This window comes from Nelusetta ayraudi, unplaced genomic scaffold, assembly GCF_046127955.1.
Source record: "Nelusetta ayraudi isolate G7.1 ecotype Tasmania unplaced genomic scaffold, CSIRO-AGI_Nayr_v1 ptg000058l, whole genome shotgun sequence".
Lineage (NCBI taxonomy): Eukaryota > Metazoa > Chordata > Actinopteri > Tetraodontiformes > Monacanthidae > Nelusetta > Nelusetta ayraudi.
In genome coordinates, this window is record NW_027466108.1 from 1385952 (window position 1) to 1392336 (window position 6385).

Sequence of the window (6385 nt, forward strand, 5' to 3'; positions counted from 1 at the left end):
CATCTCCTGTTTTACGGGCTTTTCCATAGCAGGAGGCATCTGACAGTGACAGCACACTGCTTGCAAACAACACCAGAGCGAGAGATTTCTTTACAGGAGAGAGAAAAAGAAAACAAACAAACAAACAAAAACAGCCTTATACCCAACATGGCAAAAATGTATCTAATTAAGCAGAATTTTACGTTTCAAAAAAACACTTTTTATGTAAGACATGAAAAATATTATTTGTGCTGCAAATTGGAGGTGAAATAAATCATTTAAGACTGGTTACAAACAAAACCTAAATTGTTTCACTAACAAAAAAATTTGTCATTGAAAAAAAAAAACACACTGTAGCCAACAAATATTTCTTATTAACTTACCATTCTGGTACTCAGTGTTGTTTTCAGTGTTTCTTGGCCAAACTAAACTATATGTGTGGTTGTTACAATGGAGCAGCTGCCTATTTAAGTTTGTTCAAAAGGACCTTTGGAACTAATTTGGGACCAGCCAATGTCTCAGGAGCTCACTGTTTACAGTTGCTTAACATAAGAAAAATATCCCTTTATGACAGGGGTGGGCAATTATTTTTTATTTTTTGCAACGGGCCACATGACAGACCTAGAATCATGTTCGGGGGAAGGACGGGGGTTGCTGGGAAATCGCGGACATCCCGGCAAAGTTTTGTTGCAGGAGAGCAGTCACTCTCCTGCTTGACGTGGTGAGTTTGTGTGTGTACAGTTGTGGTTAGGTCTTTTTTTGGTTTGCCATACATTTTGACTCATTCATTTGCACACTATTGTTGAACTTAGTCTTTATAACTCTTCCCCACTGGGTGACAGAGAGCACTCCGGACATTTTCCCCTGCTTATCCCTGCCTCTGTGCAATTTGACTGTCTTTTGCACAACTGCTTTGGGTTTTTTGTAGTACTTTTACTTTTTATTGTTTTTTTTTTTGGTTTTTTTAGTGCTGCAACAGTGTTTCCTATCTATCTATCGATTGAGTGATTTTTATTTAAAATTTTATTCAAATTAAGTTTAATAAATTGCTTTTCTTGATTAAAGTCATGTGGGGCTCCATCTTTTATCCTACCTGTGAGCCACGTTGATAGTAGGTAACAGCAGATGATTGCCCCATCATTTTGTCAAACTATTGTGAGTCTTAAAATGTATCCGTAGTGAATACAGATTCCGTTGTGTTGTTATGTTTGACAATACTTTTAAAAGTGAATTGTCTGACTTGTGACTTGAATTGTTCAGGGAGGGGTTTCATATCCAAAATTTACAAATGCTTAGTAGATGGAAGTACAGAAACATCGACAGGACGGCTAGGGGCATGGAGAGAAGATCTATAGGAGGACATCCCAAAAAAGGAGGCATGCTCTCAAGCACAATCTAGTACTACTAACACTCGTCTGAAAATACTACTATACAACTGGTTGATTCGAACATATATTACTCTGGAAAAACTTAATAAATACAATAGCGCTATATCTGATATTTGTATTAAATGTGGGAAGGAAAAAGGTACATTTTTTCCACTGTATCTGGTACAGAATTACAGAAATTCTGGCAAGAAGTAAAACAATGTATTCAAAATATTTTACTGATTCGAATCCCCTTAGTCCCACATTTGTTCATACTTGGTCTATATCCAGATAATATGAGGTTTAAGAGACATCAACGAATATTGACAGACTTAAGTGTGCTCATGGCAAAGAGAGTAATAGCCCTCTCATGGAAAAACACTAGAAGTCCAAATGTGAAGAGGTGGTTGTCTGAGTTGTCTTTGACTCTCCCTTTAGAGAAACTTACATATACAATAAGACGTCAACAAAATAATTTTCATCTGATCTGGGATTCCTTTATTTGTTATTTATCAAGAACAGATTTATCTCATATGCTGGGAGAACCTGGGGACATGTGAACAGTAGCGCTTTGCAGTACTCAGTATGACAGAAATGTGTTTGTTTTAATATTATTTATTATTTATGTATTTTTTTCTGCTTTTTTCCCTTAAAGGACTCATTAACTTGAATCCCAACCAAGAACTTGCTAACTTGCAGGGGGGTTGTTTACATTTTTGTTGACATGTTAGTAACTGTTTTGTGTATTATCCTTTGTATTTTTTTGTTATATTGTGAAAACAAACAAACATGTGTGTAACATAGCAGCATTAGCTATGACGAATGCTTTACATAAACATAGAATGGTGTGACCTTGTAAATTTGTACAATTGTTTGTTTTTTTCTAAAATAAGATGACTATTACTGTCACTCTTTGTTGTTGTCCCCTTAAATGCCCTCTAAAATTGTGAAACGTATCTATGAGCAAACAATGACTGGAGATCACATGATGATATCAGACTTTGTCACTGAGCTTTGGATTCAAACAGGGGCAGTTGTCATGTTTGCTAACTTTCGGTAATTGCAAACAAACAGAAAAGAAAACAGACAAGGAATTGACTGTTCTGTGAATTACATGCAACACAAAAAGTTTAATGCCCAACCTCCATATTCTTGATTGGATACAATTTTTTTTAAAACGAAATTTCCATTCCAATCTTCCATTCTTTAGCCAAATGTTTACTAACTGGCCTTGATGTTACGGAAACATGAAAAATGGTCAGGAAAATGGGTTAGTGTAATTGTTCAATAAAAAAGAACACACACACACAACAATTATTGATTTGTTTGATGGCAACCAAAAAATATGATTGCATTATGATTTCAACTGAAGTTTATCATTAGTGTGTGATGGGTTTTTTTGGTTCCTATATGTCCTCATGTCCTGAGTTGGATCAAAAAATAATATTGTCCCCAATGTAATGTTTACTTGAAAATACTTGACTATGGAAGTATGTTAAGTGGAACGTTTTTGTGTTGTTTGTTGTAGTGTTTTGTTAATGTATGCAAATTTACATAAACACCAACAAATACCTCTTACTATTAAAAATGTCTTATTAAAATACCCTCACATCTACAGGCAGAGCACGGCTGCTGTGAAAAAGGTCAGTATGGATGCCCTGCAAGTTAAGTTTAATATGAAAATGATAAAAGGATGAGAGGTAATTGTTATCTATAAGTGTCTGCATCTCGAGCCTGAGAGGATGCAGACAGTGCAGTGGACTGTGCAGGAATTTACAAAAAATAAAATAAAATGAGAGATAGAAAAAGTATAGAGGTGTACATCTACCGGATCTAAGGATATACATAAGGTAAAAAATACTGTGCAAATGCAAAAGTAAATATGTATGGTATACGAAACACAGTGCAGTTGTGGTGGGATGAGGAGTGGAGCATTGCACATTGTTATGTATATCTGTACTCCTGGGGATAGGTATCCTTCTCCTGTGTGCTGGGGGTGGCGCTGTTTCCCTGGGGCCTTGCCCAGGTGCTCTATCTATCTATCTATCTATCTATCTATCTATCTATCTGTCAAGTTATCTATCAAGTGATTTTTATTTAAAATTTTATTCTAATTAAGTTTAATAAATTGCTTTTCTTGATTAAAGTCATGCGTGTGCTCCATCTTTGATCCTACCTGTGAGCCACGTTGATAGTAGGTAACAGCAGATGATTGCCCCATCATTTTGTCAAACTATTGTGAGTCTTAAAATATATCCGTAGTGAATACAGATACAGTTGTGTTGTTATGTTTGACCATACTTTTAAAAGTGACTTGTGTAACATAGCAGCATTAGCTATGACAAATGATTTACATAAACCTAGAATGGTGTGTCCTTGTAAATTCATACAATTGTTTGTTTTTTTCTAAAATGCAATAAGATGACTATTACTGTCACTCTTTGTTGTCGACCCCTTAAATGCCCTCTAAAATTGTGAAACATGCCTGTGAGCAAATAATGACCGGAGAGCACATGATGGACTTAGTCACTAAGCTTTGGATTCAAACAGGGGGAGTTGTCGTGTTTACTAACTTCTGATATCTGTAATCTAAAAGAAAAGAAAACAGACACAGAATTAACTGTTCTGTGAATTACACACAACACAAAAAGTTCTTGATTGGATACAATTTGTTTGTTTGTTTGTTTGTTTGTCTTTGACCAAATTTCCATTCTTCTTCCATTCAGCCATATGTTTTCCTTCATTTTAAAATTTTGACTATCCACCAGATTCTGCTAACTGACCTTGATGTTAAGCAAACATAAAATTGGTCGGTGTAATTCTTCAATGGAAAAAAAAACACACAACATTTATTGATTTGTTTGATGGCACCTAAACAATATGATTGCTGTATGATTTCAACTGAAGTTTATCATTAGTGTGTGATTTTCTTTTGGTACCTATAAGTCCTCATGTCCTGAGTTGGATCAAAAAATAATATTGTCCCCAATGTAATGTTTACTTGAAAATACTTGACTATGGAAGTATGTTAAGTGGAACGTTTCTGTGTTGTTTGTTGTAGTGCTTTGTTAATGTACGCAAATTTACATAAGCGCCAACAAATACCTCTTACTATTAAAAATGTCTTATTAAAATACCCTCACATCTACAGGCAGAGCACGGCTGCTGTGAAAAAGGTCAGTATGGATGCCCTGCAAGTTAAGTTTAATATGAAAATGATAAAAGGATGAGAGGTAATTGTTATCTCTAAGTGTCTGCATCTCGAGCCTGAGAGGACCTTCTGCCAGGCTTATCAATCTTTGTCTCTGACGCTTGTTTAGCTGTGTAGTCCTTTATTATTCTCATTATATTCACATGCAGTGTTTACATACAGACAATGCTTTTGCCACTGGAAGAAAAAAAAAAAAATCCCGTTCAGATTCTTCTTCATCTCCACCTCAAAATCGACATTAAAAAATTAAAACCTGCACATTGTTCAGCTACTTTCCAACTGCACCGTAAATTGGACACAACACAGTTGGATCGTCCTTCTTGTGGACTATGTATTCACATTTCTGTGAATCGAACACTGAGACGCAGTCGTCAGGAAACATTACTGGGGTTGAATAACTGCAAACACAAAACAGACAGAAATATTAAGCAATATTAAGGTTTTTGAAAAGCAATCTTTTGCTGGGATTCTTTGCACTTACCTAGTACAACATCCACTACATGTGCAGTTCTCACAAGCACTGTTCCTCCATGAGGATCCAACTGCATGTGTTGTATTGTCCCTATCATCCTGACAGTGGGTCATGCCTGTGGATCGAATGGAAAAGCTAGAAATGATTTCCTTTGCACACAACGACAAAATGCTGTATCGTTTATTCCATTTTGATTTTGTCAACCTTCATCTCCTGCTTTGTAGGCTTTTACATAGCAGGAGGCATCTGACAGTGACAGCACACTGCATGCCAACAACACCAGAGCGAGAGATTTCTTTACAGGAGAGAGAAAAAGAAAACATTTTGGAAAAAAAAAGCAAAAAACAAAAACAGCCTAACACAACATGGCAAAAATGTATCTGGTATAGTAGCAGTATTTTATATTTCAAAAATATAGTTTATTATGTCAGACATGAATAATATTATTTGTGCCGCAAATCGTAGGTGAAATGAATAATTTAAGACTGGTTACAAACAAACTCAAAATTGTTTCCCCCAAAAAAATTATATATAATAATAATAATAATAATAATAATAATAATAATAATAATAATAATAATAAATTAATTAATTCAATTAATTGGAGAAAAAAAACAGACTGCAGCCAAACAAAATGTTCTTATTAACTTACCATTCTGGTACTCAGTCTTGTTTTGAATGTGTCTTGGCCAAGCTAAACTGTATGTGTGGTTGTTTCAATGGAGCAGCTGCCTATTTAGTTTGTTCAAAAGGACCTTTGGAATTCATCAGGGGCCAGCCACTATCTCATGAGCTCACTGTTTACGGTTGCTTTAGATAAGAGAAATATCCCTTTATTTATCACCACAATGGGGAAATTGACTGTTAACAGCAGGCCTCACATACAGGTGAGCACATGCATACACCGTGCATGCAGTGGACTGTGCAGGATTTTACAAAAAATAAAATGCAGTTGTGGTGGGATGAGAAGTGGAGCATTGCACATATTGAGTGTTATTGTTCATATTTGGTTTTCGTTGGCCTACCGGGAGCCGACCCCATTGTGAGGTCTGACAAGCAGAGGGGAGGAAGGACCTGCGGTACCTCTCTGTCGAGCAGTGTGTGCTTTGGCAGTCTCATGTAGGGAATAGGAGATGTTATCCATGATTGATTACAGCTTCACCATCATCCTCCCTGTTGCCCACCACCTCCGCAGGAACAAGGCTGCTGCCCAGGACAGAGCTGCCTTTCATCACAGTGTGCTTCAGTCTGGGCTTCACCACGTGAAATATCAGAGCCACTGGTTGGTAGTGGTTGAAGTCAGTGGGACGAGATGACTCGGGCACCTGCACCACACAAGATGTCTTCCATAGCTGT